Below are 15242 nucleotides of genomic sequence, written 5' to 3'. Positions count from 1 at the left end.
GTGATCAATAAGTATTTACTTCTATAAATTTGTCCTTTATATTTTTGGTACTTTATTGCAATATCTGTATTCATGCAGTACATGCATATCTGATTTGGAATATTCAGATTATTATCAAGATAAATAATATTATATTAGTAAATAGTGTTCTGCATTACAAATCATATGATAATATACAAAACAACATTTAAAAGTTTCACATGTAATATATTTATATATATATAATTATAATAACAATATATAATTGTAACCTTATAATTAAGAATTGTTTCTTATTTCTAACGAATGATGCGGCATCCCATATAAAAATAACACATTCAGGAATATTTTGTGGATTTAAGTTTAGAAACTGAGAAATAATCATTACACAAATCTACATCTAAACCATAAGATTGGAAAAAAGTTGCCTTATATCTTTATACATATGTTTGTTATTTGTTAGAATCACATGTACACATAGGGGTTTAACTTAAAAGTAATATTCTGTTTTTGTAAATCTGACGATTACCTGGTAAAATATCAATAGGTACATACTGATGCAGAGCTCTGGGGGTTTGCATAAATGACGTCTGATGATGATCCGATGTACAAATGTATGTGACCTAAAGGAGTTGAGTTAGTGGCGTGATGAGTCGTGAATCCCGTCCAGTCTGGTGACCCATCTGTAAAAACTGTGCACGTCATTGTCTGATTGTTGTCTATGTCTCTGGTCCAATTGTTACAACCCTTGTGGTGTTCTGTAGCCAAGCAAGGTCGCACTTTTTGCTTTCTAACTGATCTTCCCAACATGTGCTACAACTCAACAAAAGGTAAATATTAGTTCCACCATGCTACATATCATTGACATAACAAAATCAAATGACTGTACAAAGAAACAATAACAATAAAAATATTATGTATACTCATAGTTGTGTCTTATGATAGTTACAATAATTTAAAAAAAAATAATTTAAAATTAGTATATATTATTATGAATTCTTAAATCCACAGTCAGTTGATAGTGACATAGTGTAATATTTGTATATAATTATGTTATTACAATAATTCAAGCTGTGGCCTGTTGATGACATTATGTCTAAATTTGTGATTTATCTGAACTACTCATACCAATCGACCTAGTCTAGGCTAGAGAGTAGTAGCAACTATACATGTCACTGTGATGAGTGATGTTGACAGACTCGACACTGACAGTTTTCAGTAACAAGTGTGTAGGTACACGCAAAATTTATAGCAGGATATCTACATATAATGATATATGTATGCTTAACTCCACCAGCAAGCTAACATTTAGACATGACGATTTTTGGCTACTGCTTGTAACTCCGTGCAGGGTCTCTGTGCAAGATTTCCAAGTTTTTGTTTATTTGTATCGAAAGTTAAACTTCCGGTTACGAACCTGGGTCCTTTCGTCCCAAAGGGTACGTCCCTTTGCACCTTTGTACGTCCATATCCTTTCATGGAATATTTGCTGTATATCAATATGTGCTATGAAAGATCTAGGTACACATTCCCGATTTATACCCTTTTAAGGAAAATTTAATGATAATTCGGGAGTTCATCAGATAACGCCTGCCCCATAACACATAAACACTATATATATACTGGATGGTCTGTTAGTGTTACAGCGCAAATACAGTTTGTTAAGCTAAACCATAGGCACTAGACGATCTGTCAATATACTCAATTTCAATAGTAATAAGATATGGACAAAAAGCAATATTAAAAAAAAAATATTAAACTCGTCGTCATATATATATATGAGTTTCCATTGTTTTGTGAAAGCCTTTGATTAAACCTACAAAAAGATCCAAATTGTAGATCACTGTGTGAACATTTCAGATTTACATAGATGCCAAATTTATATTTTCAAAAGATTCATACGACAAGTCAAACATATAATTTATATGACAGACTTACATGTAAGTCATAAGAAAATCGGGTGCTTTCTATTCTATTCTTCATATGGTGTTTAATTACTTATTATAATAACTAACGCACCTTCTCATTTTTTTAAGTAAAATATAATTCATTTTAATCGAGAGAGGAAATTAAAATAAAATTGATCTGGTATATGTCGCTACAATCACATAATTTCTTTTTAAAATAAAAACGAAATATGCCTAGTTTGTTTCCACAATTACATATAGTAAACACAAATTACTTATACTATGCACAACTAAAATCAAACAGCTAATAAATCCTAGACAGTACACACACTTTATAAAACAAATGCGTATATTTCTCCTTCCAGATAAACGGAGAATGCAATAATCCCTAGATTTGTGACGACAGAAAACATCTGTATCTGCTTTAGCAATACTTATTTCACATTGTACATCAGTAATTTATACTAAATGACTAATATAACAAAGAAGTTGAAGTTTCAAAAATTATTTATCATTATTGTTTCTGTGTTACCGAACAGTTAATTGAAATCGCTCATATATCTATTATTTCAATTTCCACATGTTTTTAGTAAAAAATCCATAAAATAATTAAAACAGGTGAATGCAATGCACGTTGAAATCAGAATAAAGATGGAATATACGAGTGTATTGAGAATGTACAGATATTCAAATCGTATGCGGTTAAACACATATATTTGGCCTTTTTAGATCTTTTGATTCCGGTGTCTTTGATGAATCTTTTGTAGATGAAACTCGCTTCTGGCGTGAACTATGTTAAGGATGTACACCTCTGAGAAGCCAAAAATTTCTAGAATTAAACTTTTTTCTTAATCTGATTTTTGGGTTTAAATGACTGTAAAAAAAACTGGTGAAGAAAAAATCAATTGGTGGTGCACTTCTTTTTTGCTACGGCCCTTTGAAAGTACTCAATTTTGATGATTTTCCCATTTTTCCTCAATTTGTACCCATTTTTGGGCTATTTCGTGAAAAAAAATCACAGTTCCACAATTGAACTTTTTTTCATACTTTCAATAAAGATGAAGTGGACCAATCTGAATAAATTTAGATTAAAAGGTAAGTGTTAATATAAGAAAGATTAATCATATTTTGACGCTTTTTCATGTCAAATTTACTATGCTGTCAATTTTGTCAATTTTTGATTTTTCTCTATTTTAAGAACAAAATGCATATTATTTCAACTTCTTTGTTATAAATGATTGAAAAAATATATATCAAAGAAATTGGAAAAGAAAAAAAGTTATATGGGAGGTACATGTACATGTTTTTGGTAAAATATTTCTTGTACCCCTCATCCATTTTCTAAAAACTTTTGCTAAAATGACTGACTTGATTGTTAATAAAATTTGAAAAAAAATTATTACTCAAAAACTACTTATTGTAAATACACAATTTTTTCACAGAGTTAACTTTGATTATAACATTTTTAAAATTAATTGATATTTTCCATGTATATCACATGTTTTGGAAATAATTCAAGAACGAGATTTCAACGACACTGAAACGTCAGAAGAATACATCCTTAAGATAGGTATTTATTATATGTTTATTGACAACAACTGGGTAGATGCAAAGGTGCTCCGGAAGGGTAAGCAGATCCTGCTCCACATCTGGCACCCGTCTTGTTGCTCATGTTATTACAAACCCGGTAAAAAGTCTAATTCGGTAGGTCATATTCGTGAAAAGAGAGCAGCAACCCTCTATCAACGAAATCATGATAGGAAATACAAGCCTGGGAATATTGTATCAATTGAAAGATATATACTCCGTATGAAGGCGCTGCTGGAATGTTGCTACATAGAAATGGAAAGTTCACAATTGGGAAGCTGAAATCATCTCTTTTGCTGTAAAGTTTTGTTTTCAACCGACCTTCATTGTCAATTTCTAGATGTTAGTCAAGATATAAGGCAGATTTAGCTGTATCTGTTGTATTCTTTATATCTAGTTCGTTGAGATAGATGCGTTCAACAAAGTCACCAAATTTTAAATTATTTAGTGAGAGAAAATCATCTTTATAGCGACAATAAAGTTAAAGGATATTGCTAACTTCTTATCTTTCTACCTAAGAAGTTCCTGTATGAAGTCAGCCTCATAATAATAAAGGAACAAGTCTGCTAAAGTGGGGTACAATTGGTTCCAAATGGATTGCCAACATATAATTACAGAAATATTCTCTTAGTCTTGTTTCTATTATATCTAAATACCAAAATATCATTACTCCTGAAACTTTATACTAGACACCTTATTTTATGTATATTTCACATTACTAATTATCCTCCGCACCTTTCAACACTCAGTGATTTAGTTAAATGAATTTTTGCTGTCATCAAATTTATATCTATATTGTTGTTGATTCTAGTTTTTCGAAGATAAGTATTTGCGAACTTTAATTTCACTTGAAAAACAGATTTGATCCATTTTGTTTTCTGTTATATAATTATACGCTTATGCCACAACTATCTACAAGAGACCAAATGTCACAGAAACTAACAATAATAGGTCACGGCCTTCAACAATTAGCAAAGTCAATACCGCATAGACAGATATAAACGACCCTGAACGACAAATGAATAATAATTTAAACGAGAAAACTAACAGCCTGATTTATGAACAAAATAATAAACGAATAATCAAATAAGTTACAGAGCAACACATGATAACGACTGCATTACTGACAATGAATAAGCATCTACATAACGTGGTAGGGTTAAACTCGTTTGAAGTCGCCAGCCCTCACCCTAATAGATGGGGGATACTTATTCATCCCCAAATCAAAAAGACACTTACGATGCTGAGTGTACTCGTAGTTACTGATTGCTAGTTAAAGGCCAATAATAACAAATGAAAAAATCATGTATCTAAGACTATGCATTTTATTGTTGTTTTTTTTCCCCGACCATTGCAAGAAATTGGGTCTACAGTTACTGCCAAAAAACCTTTTCGAAGTATTGTCACCGATATAATGTATTTGACGTGATAGTTTCATATCTTGTTTGTTATATGAATTGAGATTATATATTACAATGGTATAAGATCTAGTTTTACTTTTTCGTTGTTTTCTTTTCAGTTTATCGTAATTTAAAAAGTTTTGCTATATCGTAATGTAAAAGATATACACTGTTCATGTACAAATGTTCTATCATGCAACATCGCATGTTTGGAATTAAACTAAATAAGTTTAACCACTATATACAAGTTTGTGCCTATGTCAAGTCGAATAAGGACCTCCACTGGTGGTTTTCTTTTATATATATATATATATATATTATGATTGTAAAGATAATTGCTACTGTTTAAACTCTCCTATATCATGTATATTTATTGTGTATTCAAACGAATGACGAATTTCAGAAAGTATATTTTAAATATGACATGTCTACTTTTATCTTATATTTTTTGGTTAAATACCTGTAGGGAAAGTCCATTTTAAAAATATATATAGATATGTGTTATAATGTTGTGTGTTTCTTAATTAAGAATACAATATATTTGCTTTCGTACAGCGAGTTGCGAAGATATCCTTTACAAGTTTCATTTTGAGAAATTCACCCACAATTGTAAGTAGTTTGTTTCAATTTCACTGATACCTTTCTTTAAGATAACCATAGTAAATTCAAATACGTAAAGAAACTTTAAAATGACTGCATCAAAATCCGTTGAGTCGATTTTTCAAATTTCTATGTTATTGAAATTTACATCAGCGTGCTAAGAATAATTAGTTTAAGTCAGATGTATGTAGTGTTTATTCATGTGTTTATTGTAAGAAAATTATTGGAATTAGAATGATCATGTGTCTAATGCTTTTATCGTTTTGAACAGTAAACACGAATACGGGATTTGTTTTACTTCGATGCTCCTAGTTATTTTATCATACGAGTTGGGTCCAATGGACAATTTATGGGAATATGAATGGAGATATTTATTTTGAACGCCCAGCGGCAAAAATAAAATGCATATCAGAACGATTTAATGGAACACTTCTCCTTACTTAACGCTAAGATGGTTTATTCACTTGATTGTTCACTTGAATATTAATAAGGTAATACACTACGAGAAGAAAGTCAACCTGAGAGATCAACATATTAACTAAAACAGACAAGACAAAATAATAACGACCAGCATATACTTTTACCCCTAAATGCCACTGATTTGAACGAGAAACAGAATACATAAATGGTAAAGTCGTTGATTAAACACAAATAGATTAATCAAACCTACGACCGGCTCAGCTCGTGCAAGCACCGAGTACTTGTACAGAATATGAGCATTTTTTTATGTGTGAAATAGATTATCTGAAACACACTTGTGTGATTTTCGTAACGTGTAAACAAAAGAAAGTATATTGATTTTAATTTGCCTAGCAACTCTGGTATTATCTTTTATTTCCTGAAGAACCTATTTTAAACATTTTTTTCGTGCATAGGACATACCCATTGGTTAATGTTACAGAGAATTCCTGTCTAATTGACATTTTTTGAAAAGTACTTTAATGGTCTTTTTTGACACTACTTTATTAATAGATTCGACATACGTTTTTCCTAACAAGGTTAAGCGGTGTTGTATAAAATTAATAGGAACAAAGCATTTTTGATTATATCTAAACTAAATGTTTAAAAGTTCAGGTAAAGTCATGTGTTTAACTGTAAATGTATTGTGATAAACAACTATTCATTATTGTTGAAAATATTATTTATTAATAGAAGATGTAATATTCATAAAATATGAAAATCAGGAGCCTGTTATGCATTCGTTGTCATGTGTTGTCATGTGTTGTCATGTGTTGCTGTATATCACAGTTTTCATGTTTGAACAATTAATATCACCAGCCCAGTAGTCACATCGGTGTTGACATGAATATCAATTATACGGTCATTTACTGTTTGCAAAAGTATGAAATATTCGAAATACTAAGGATGTTATTATCCCATGCATAGATAACCTTAGCCGTATTTGGCACAACTTTTTGGAATTTTTGGTCATCAATGCTCTTCATATTTGTACTTGTTTGGTTTTCTAACTTCTTTGATCTGCGCGTCACTGATTGAGTCTTATGAAGACGAAGCGCGCGTCTGACGTATTAAATTATAAGCCTGGTACCTTTGATAACTAATTATAATTTTTCTTTTATGTCTTTTAAACTTTAATATGCAGTTTTGGTTTTACTTATCACTAAATCCGTACGGTGATCTGAAGTTGTTTAATCTCTGCATCATTTGCTCTCTGGCAGAGAATTGTTTCATTGGCAATCATACCACATCTTTTTTTTCATTTTTAAACACAAGTGGATAACAGGAATTGACAAAATTATCACACAATACAATAGACCACACCAATAACTAACACACGACTCCTCGGATAGTTTTATATTTATTGTGCATTTACGAATTTGTTTGAACTTGAATTTATACATTTTAAAAAATAGGAAATGTGATGTCTATGCGGAGTTTACTACTTACTTTTAAACACTTGTACAACATTGTATAATAACGTAACTTAAAACATTCAAAATAACAACCAACCAAGAAGATCCTTTATTGTTGATTTTAAAGAAAATGAAATCAAAACTTTTTTTAATTTCTAATCAATATTTTGAAGATGAAATGAACAACTTTCACCCTTTTATAAACATAAAAACATATTCGTGTATAAATAATCAACCACGTGCAGTCATAATTTCGTAAATGAAAAAAAAAAAACTTGAGTAAACGGAACAAATAGATACAGACTTTGGTAAATTAAGGAAATAGCAGTATACCGCTGGTCCATAGTCATAATTCGATTTAACTGAAACTAATCCGGGTTACAAACCAATGCAAAACTGAGAGAAACACATCAACTATAAGAGGAAACAAAACTGGAAAACAGAAACACTGAATCGCTACAAAATCAAATGCCAACATACATAGAAACGGACTTTGCGATAACAACTGCCATATTCCTGACTTGGTACATGACTTTTTAAGAAAAAACAGTGAATTGAACCTTGTTTTATAGCTAGCCAAAACACTCGCTTATATGGCAATCTTAAACATACCACTAAAATGACAACATTACGTGACAGGAATACAGTACAAATAAATTCAAGAACACTCAGGACAGAGGAATAGATAAATAAATAATAGGATAGTACATTTCAACATGTGAACCTAAGAATAACAACGAACACCTAAAATTAGTTTACAAGAGATCACAAATACAGCACTATGGAATTATGAACTGTTCGTTACACGAATGTATCAACGCCAAAAAAAGTGACATCACAGATTATATTCTAAACATAGAATATAATAGAGTGTTTTTACTTTATCGTGTTAATTACTTTTAAAGTTCAGAGTGTTAATATTGCTTACTGACTTAAGACTTTGTATCCAATTTATTTTCTACATTTGTTTTTAATTTAGGTGAATTGTATGAGAAGTTTCAATACTAGTTTAGTATGGCGTTCATTATCACTGAACTAGTATATATATTTGTTTAGGGGCCAGCTGAAGGACGCCTCCGGGTGCGGAAATTTCTCGCTGCATTGAAGACCTGTTGGTGACCTTCTGCTGTTGTCTGTTCTATGGTCGGGTTGTTGTCTCTTTGACACATTCCCCATTTCCATTCTCAATTTTATAGTATATAAAACAAAGAGATGAAGAAAATTATAATAATGAAGGTGGCATTCTTTTTCATCTTTAATATACATGTAAGTACATAAAGTATATTAAAAGACGAAATAAGCAACAAATTATAGATTCTTAATACACTCCTGTGTCAAAACTGTCCATAGTCAGTGACCGAATTAGAGGTTGTCACTGTTTTACTTGTCAACAATATTTCATTTTTTTTTAATTTGAATACAATTTCAACAAATGCACCGAAGTGTTAAATATCAACATACCTTTTTTGTATCTCATTTTAGATATTTGCTACAGTAATTTCTCTCCCAAATACAGTTAAAAAGAAGGGAGAATGGTTAGCTCGTGACATCTGATATGAGAATCCTTTACGATGTTGTCTTGCTTTTATCCATTTCTATTTTTACTTGATTTTATGTTTGATCAGCAGTCTGCTCATTGTACACGGAAAACGTTCGTCGATCTTTTCCTTACATCTATTGAAGCGAATAATTTTATTTTTGGATTGAGGATTGCGCATTTTGAGTTGTTGTGTGCTAGCATCTTTATAGATCTGCCGTGTAGCAACTTCCTGTTTGCCGAATGTTTGAAATTTTATTCCACTCGTTATACAAGGATAACTTAATCATCCCCAGTTTTTGGTGGGGTTTGTGTTGCTTAGTCTTTAGTTTTCTATGTTGTGTCATCTGTACTATTATTTGTCTGTTTGTCTTTTTATTTTTGGCCGTGGCGTTGTCAGTTTGTTTTCGATCGGTGAGTTTGACTGTCCCTCTGGTATCTTTCGTCCCTCTTTTAGATGTGTTAATACCTGAAAATACAATCACAAAAAATGCTCTATACTTTTTTTTTAATTTAGGATTTTTTTTGCCTGCCATAGTAACAACTACAATACACAATGTACTCAACCTTTACTAATAACAACTACAATTAAGCATACGGTCTTCAATAATAAGCAAATTTAATACAGCATAGTGCTATTAAAGGCACAGAATACAAAATAGAGAGATAACATAAGAGCAAACTATAAAAAATACTGTTGGAAATGGCATTATATACAATATCGACAAACACATATAAAGATGAGAAAACGAAAACGACACAACTTACCCATAAAATAGCTGCAAATACATCTATCAAATGTCCATTCTAAACGATGTGTGGACGGATTTTTTCATGCACTCCTGACAAGGGTGGGTGTTTTTTTAGCCTCATTTTTGATTTTTATCCATCTTTTTATTATAAAAATTTAATCTACTGACAATAATGTATTCGGGTATATTTTTTTCAAAATCCTAACAAATTAGGGATCTGTCCATTCATCTTTTGGCTTTAAGTTCTAATTGACAATGAAACGAGTATGCTGTTGTTGTTCATACGCCTTTATTTGGATAACAATTGTTGGTGTACTAATAATTTCAAACAAGAACAAATAGTTTCTTTCATTTTTCTGCAGTGTCATCGTTATTTTAGGAAACAAAAAAAGTAACCCCTTTTGTAATGGTTTTGCTTTTACGTGTTCTGCTATGAAGTATATCAGTATTACTGATGCAGAGATGAGATAAGGTTTCTTCCTGGAATCATTTTATTGCACTTTCCTTTATGTGCCGTTCGGTATTACACTAATCCAGATTGAAATTGGGAGGTTTAACATCTTCAAACCAATTTTAACCTGCCATTTATTCATGAAATTAAAACATATGATAGGCAACTTTATCAGTGGCTGTTTTATTTTACATTGCATTTGATTGTTCTTCCTGACATGGTAAATAATTGGTTGTTAAAATTATATCGACTCTGCTATATGTGTGCATGCACGATGTGTTTATACGGAGGGCGATTTAAAGCACAACATGGCTTTTGTTTTATTGTGTCATTTGGTTTTGGTTTCCTTTACTGTTACCCTCTTATTTCATTAATACTAATAAATAAATGTGAAAACAAAATAACTATCAGGTTCGTTTATTAGCTGTTTGTTTACGTAGTAAAACTTGCATATATATCTCTTGTTTTTGTCCGAAGTATAGAGTAGAATCATGTGCTACAGACCAGTTTCAATGTGAAAATGGGGAATGTATTCCTAGTGCGAAAAGATGCGACGATAATTTTGATTGTGGAGACCGGTCTGATGAAAAAAACTGTAAGTACAATGAATCTAACTAGTATGTGTGATATGCTGCAATTACGGTCTTACATATTAATATATTATTCAAGGAACATACCAAAATTCAACCCTTTAACACAATTATTGCATTCAGTGATCTTTATTATACACAAAAAATATCTTGACTGTTTAAATGAACATTTTAGGTTCTGAGGTAAACCAGTGTCCGGAAGGCTTGCACAAATGTTTTAACGGACAATGTGTTGTCGACTTGAACCTATGTCCAACATCAACTTTAATTCAAACTTAAATATCATCCACACATACATCTCCGTTACAATCATCTTCCTTGTTTACGTCAACATCATTTGGCATTGTGGCTACAACATTGTTGTCTGAAAGTTCAGTTATAGAAACAACCAGAGCATCGGTGGAATCTATTACTCCTATAACTGAAGATCACATTCCTGACACAGAAAATGGTTATAATTTAAGTAAGTTTGTACATACAGTTTTTAGTTTATGTCAAATTGAGGTCATCTATCTTCTGTTTATTTTTTTTTTCTATTTTTCTGTTAGTTAACCCTTTTGAGAGGTTTTGGATGTGGGTCCGTCATTTCTGTAATCTTTAATTTTATTTCCGTAATTTTTTAGGTTCTCTTTATATTTTTTGTGAATCATTCTCTATTTACTTTAATTTGGAATCCCATTATTCTCGTTCTCTCTTGTTTTGCCTAGTTTTGTTAAACATATTACAAACAAATATTTGATGCGTTTCCCTCAGTTTTAGTTTGTAACCCGGATTTGTTTTTTTCTCAATCGATTTATGAATTTTGAACAGCGGTATACTACTGTTGCCTTTATAAATAAAATTAAGTCTGCAGCACTCTTAGATAAGTGCATTGTTTATTAACTTTTTACAACTGCATTGAGAACAGTGTTGATAATACAATCTTTTGATGAGACCATTAGATATGATGGTCGTTTTTGTCCTTATAGATTGTGACACGTTCAGGAAGAAAACGATACATTATCTCTCAAAACCCAACAACCCGCAAACATACGTTTACTTCAACATATTTTTTTCAGATTATTTATGGCTTCTTCTATTGGTGCCAGTTATTGGCATCATCATCGGTGGTATTGTGTACTGGTATAGAAACCGGGAACGACGAATGAGGTAATCAATGCTATTCAAATTCATAAAAGTGACCAAATTTTAAGTTTAAAATAAAAAAAAAAATGTGCTCAAAACAAAAAAGATTAAACACAAGAAAAACATACTGGTAAAGACTTCTCCACAATAAAATGTACTACAAATTGAATGTGAGAATGCAATATATGACAATAAAACATAAATACTACTGAGCTATACTGCAAAAAGGAAAGGGGGCGAAGAAAGAGCAACAGAGATTAGAATGATGATGATAATGATGATGATGTTCGTTTTACTGTTGTTGATTTTATACTACGAGGAATCGTTTTGATCTCTTTAAAAAAAAATTATAAATTGTTCAACAATTTGCAAATTTTGATCATAGGGAAGATTTTTCTTTTCCACAAACCAATAGTAAGTCCAAATTGCAGCCTTCGGGATGCCAACTGAGACTATAAAACAGAATAGCCCTTTAATTTACATAGAAAGGAAAATCAGAGAAACAAATTGTGCATTTTCTCTATATTCAAACCACATGTACATGTCGGATAAAATATAATATTGGCTCTAAGCAAGTCACAATCCAATAAGAATGCCAAACATCTCAATTGAGTTCAGGTAACATTAAACTTTCTATGACTATAAAAGTAATGTTGAGATTGATTCTCATTTCGAATGTCGTGGTTTTTTATTTCTACATTGAGTTTTGAAAATGAGTCTACATTTTGAACTGAGTATTCCAAAGTTTAACTGTGGAGGTGATAAATGGTTGGAAAGTCAGTGTCAGCCTGCAAAATGGTAAAATAGAATATTGTTTATTTCGCGAGGGATATTGTGTTATATCTTGAATTTTAGGTAACACAAGGCTACATAAATATTGAGCTGCATTTTTATTATGAATTTTATAAAACAATTGTAGTTTTCTTCTTTTTCTTAGTTCCACTAAAATTTCACAACCAACTTCTTTATTGACAGTCTTAGAATGTGTGACAACAAGTAACATGTTACAATTCGTGAAGCTATAATTTAAAGATGATCTCATTTAGTTGCTTACCGTTTTCCGCAATGAAACATTTTCTAACTTAGCTATACCACAAAAGTATGATTATAGAAAAAAAGTTATAGCAAAGGTTTAATTGGGTAATATATTTCGGCATTTCTTATTTCCAAAAGTTTTTTTTTTTTTTTTATTTTATTCGTAGGGTCGTGTACATCTAATTTTAATCATCAATACCAAATAATATTAATGAACATCACATGCGCAATATATCTGATTTGTCTTGACAAACAGTTGTTTTCACTTTAAAATCATCCTTTCATTTTACAGAAAACGAAAAGATAAATACAAAGTCAAACAAAAAGTATAAAAAAGCAGGAAATGCAGCAGGAATACAATGATTGAATATGAAACTTTGAACTCTACTGTATCAGATTAATTACCTTAGTCGAATACATCGTTTCTTCCAGGTGAAATTCAGGATTGACATATAAGGAGGAAAATGTAGACACTATAGACACTATACACTCTAGGTTTTATCCTGAAAGTTGTATGCTAGGTCAGGATCTGTTATCAAAATTGTTCTTTGATCAATTGAATCAAGTTTCTATGAATATAAATAAAAAACAAATATTTCTTCCAAAAGGTTTATTAAAATTTTACTTGACTCATCATCTTCCATATCTTTCGAAATTTCGAAATTTAGCTGAAAACCTTTTGTTCTCATAATACATTGTATATAATATATATTATATAAAAGACGATGGCGTATGATGGCAATGAGACAGCTTTCCACAAAAGACCAAATGACTAAAAAATTATCATGTATAGGTCATCGTACGGCCTTCAACAATGAGCAAATCCCATCCTGCATAGTCAACTATTAAACAACTATTAAAGGCCCGAAATGACAAATGTTTAACAATTCAAACGAAAAAACTAAGAGCCTAATTGGTGTACAATTAATAAAGGAAAAACAAGTATGTAACATAGCAACAGACGACAACACCGAATTACAGGCTCATGACTTGAAACAGGAGCATACATAATGTGGCGGTGTAAAACATGTTAGTGGACGCCCAACCCTCCCCTTATCCTGTGACAGTGGTGCAAAAGAACAGAACAAGAACTGTACAAAAAGACGCATTTGATCAACAGCAACCTCTGAATTATATGCTCCTGACTTAGGACAGGCACATATAGAATGTGGCAGGGTTAAACATGTTAGCGGGTGCCCAACCCCTCTCCTAACCATGGACTGCGGTGTAACAGTACACATAAGAACAAACTATAAAAACCAGTAGAAAAAGGCTGAACTCATCAGATAAATACAATTACAAGTATATCTAACAGAGTGGACTCGGGTGGGTACTTGTACAACCCACCAACAAAAAGACTCTGAGTACAGATGAAAGTTAAATTAACAATAGGGAACAAAACATCGTCTGAGCGTACTCGCAGTTGCTGACAGCTAGTTCAATAACAGATTATTAAAAATCATGCATCTCAGACTACAGTATCAATCAGTACACATCCAACATCCAATAGATTTAGTGTAAAGACGCCATAAATAGTCAGAGAAAAACAAGTCCTTGTGCAATGCCAAGATACAGTTATCTACAGATTGTATATTCATGAATGTGCATATGTATATAACAAAAATATTAAGTGTGCTTTTAATTTACTGATAACAATATCAATATTAGTACCAATAAAAAAAAAAGTTAAAAATCTAATTACAGTGTTGAATTGGTAACCTTTTCGAATTAGTTTATTTAAAGGTTCGATAAGTTTACCCCGATCGTTTCTAAATTTTCGGCCTCGGTAAACAACATCTCCGTTAATGAGGATGTGCAGTCCCGTTTAGAATAAGTGTTCGACAAAACTTCAAAACCATATCTTTATATCGATGAAAGATTTAAAAAAAAGGTTTAAAGTAATTTGGGGTACGTAATTCCTGACTTTATTATTTACCAGTAATACATAGCTTAAGTTTAGTAAACTCCAAAAAGTCACAACAGATACGGGCATAGTGAACGAGTTGTGATATATAAAAACTGAAAGATGGTGCCAACGGAACATCCTCTTGCAAAAAAGGAAATATTGAACCAGATCCGCCTTTCGACAACCAAAGTCTCTTTCGTGATAATACTTTTAAAGTTGAAGATCTGGTCAAACTAAAATGACTAAAAAGGAAATAAGAAATTCCTGGACAAAAATTGAGGTATTGATAGGAAGACACATTCATTGTTTAAATAGAAAAATTTTGGACGCATATTTTTGTATTTCGTTTTCATGTATTTCTATTTTGATTCTTTTGATTCACCGTGTATCTGAAAAACATCATACACTTGTGTGTGAATTTTATTTTATGTAAAAGTATGTGCACCTTTCGGCTTTTTTTACTAGAAGGTAATTGCTACGTTTAAACCGTTCGATATTG

The 15242-nt window shown here is 31.4% G+C and overlaps 1 long non-coding RNA gene across 2 annotated transcripts; it reads left to right on the top strand.

The window, feature by feature from the left end:
* Window positions 1-8534: 8534 nt before the first annotated feature.
* LOC127711652 (uncharacterized) lies at window positions 8535-13413 on the top strand. 2 transcript variants are annotated; one of them, XR_007986835.1, is made up of 5 exons: window positions 8535-8613; window positions 10570-10682; window positions 10853-11140; window positions 11736-11826; window positions 13130-13413. It is a non-coding gene; the product is annotated as an uncharacterized LOC127711652 (long non-coding RNA). The 2 variants fall into 2 exon arrangements; XR_007986834.1 differs by having other exon boundaries at window positions 10565-10682.
* The last annotated feature ends 1829 nt before the right edge of the window (window positions 13414-15242 follow it).

Source organism: Mytilus californianus, unplaced genomic scaffold, assembly GCF_021869535.1.
Source record: "Mytilus californianus isolate M0D057914Y unplaced genomic scaffold, xbMytCali1.0.p SCAF_8, whole genome shotgun sequence".
In the NCBI taxonomy this organism is placed as follows: domain Eukaryota; kingdom Metazoa; phylum Mollusca; class Bivalvia; order Mytilida; family Mytilidae; genus Mytilus; species Mytilus californianus.
Note: the sequence above shows the minus strand (reverse complement) of the source record. Positions and strands in the feature narration are given on the sequence as shown.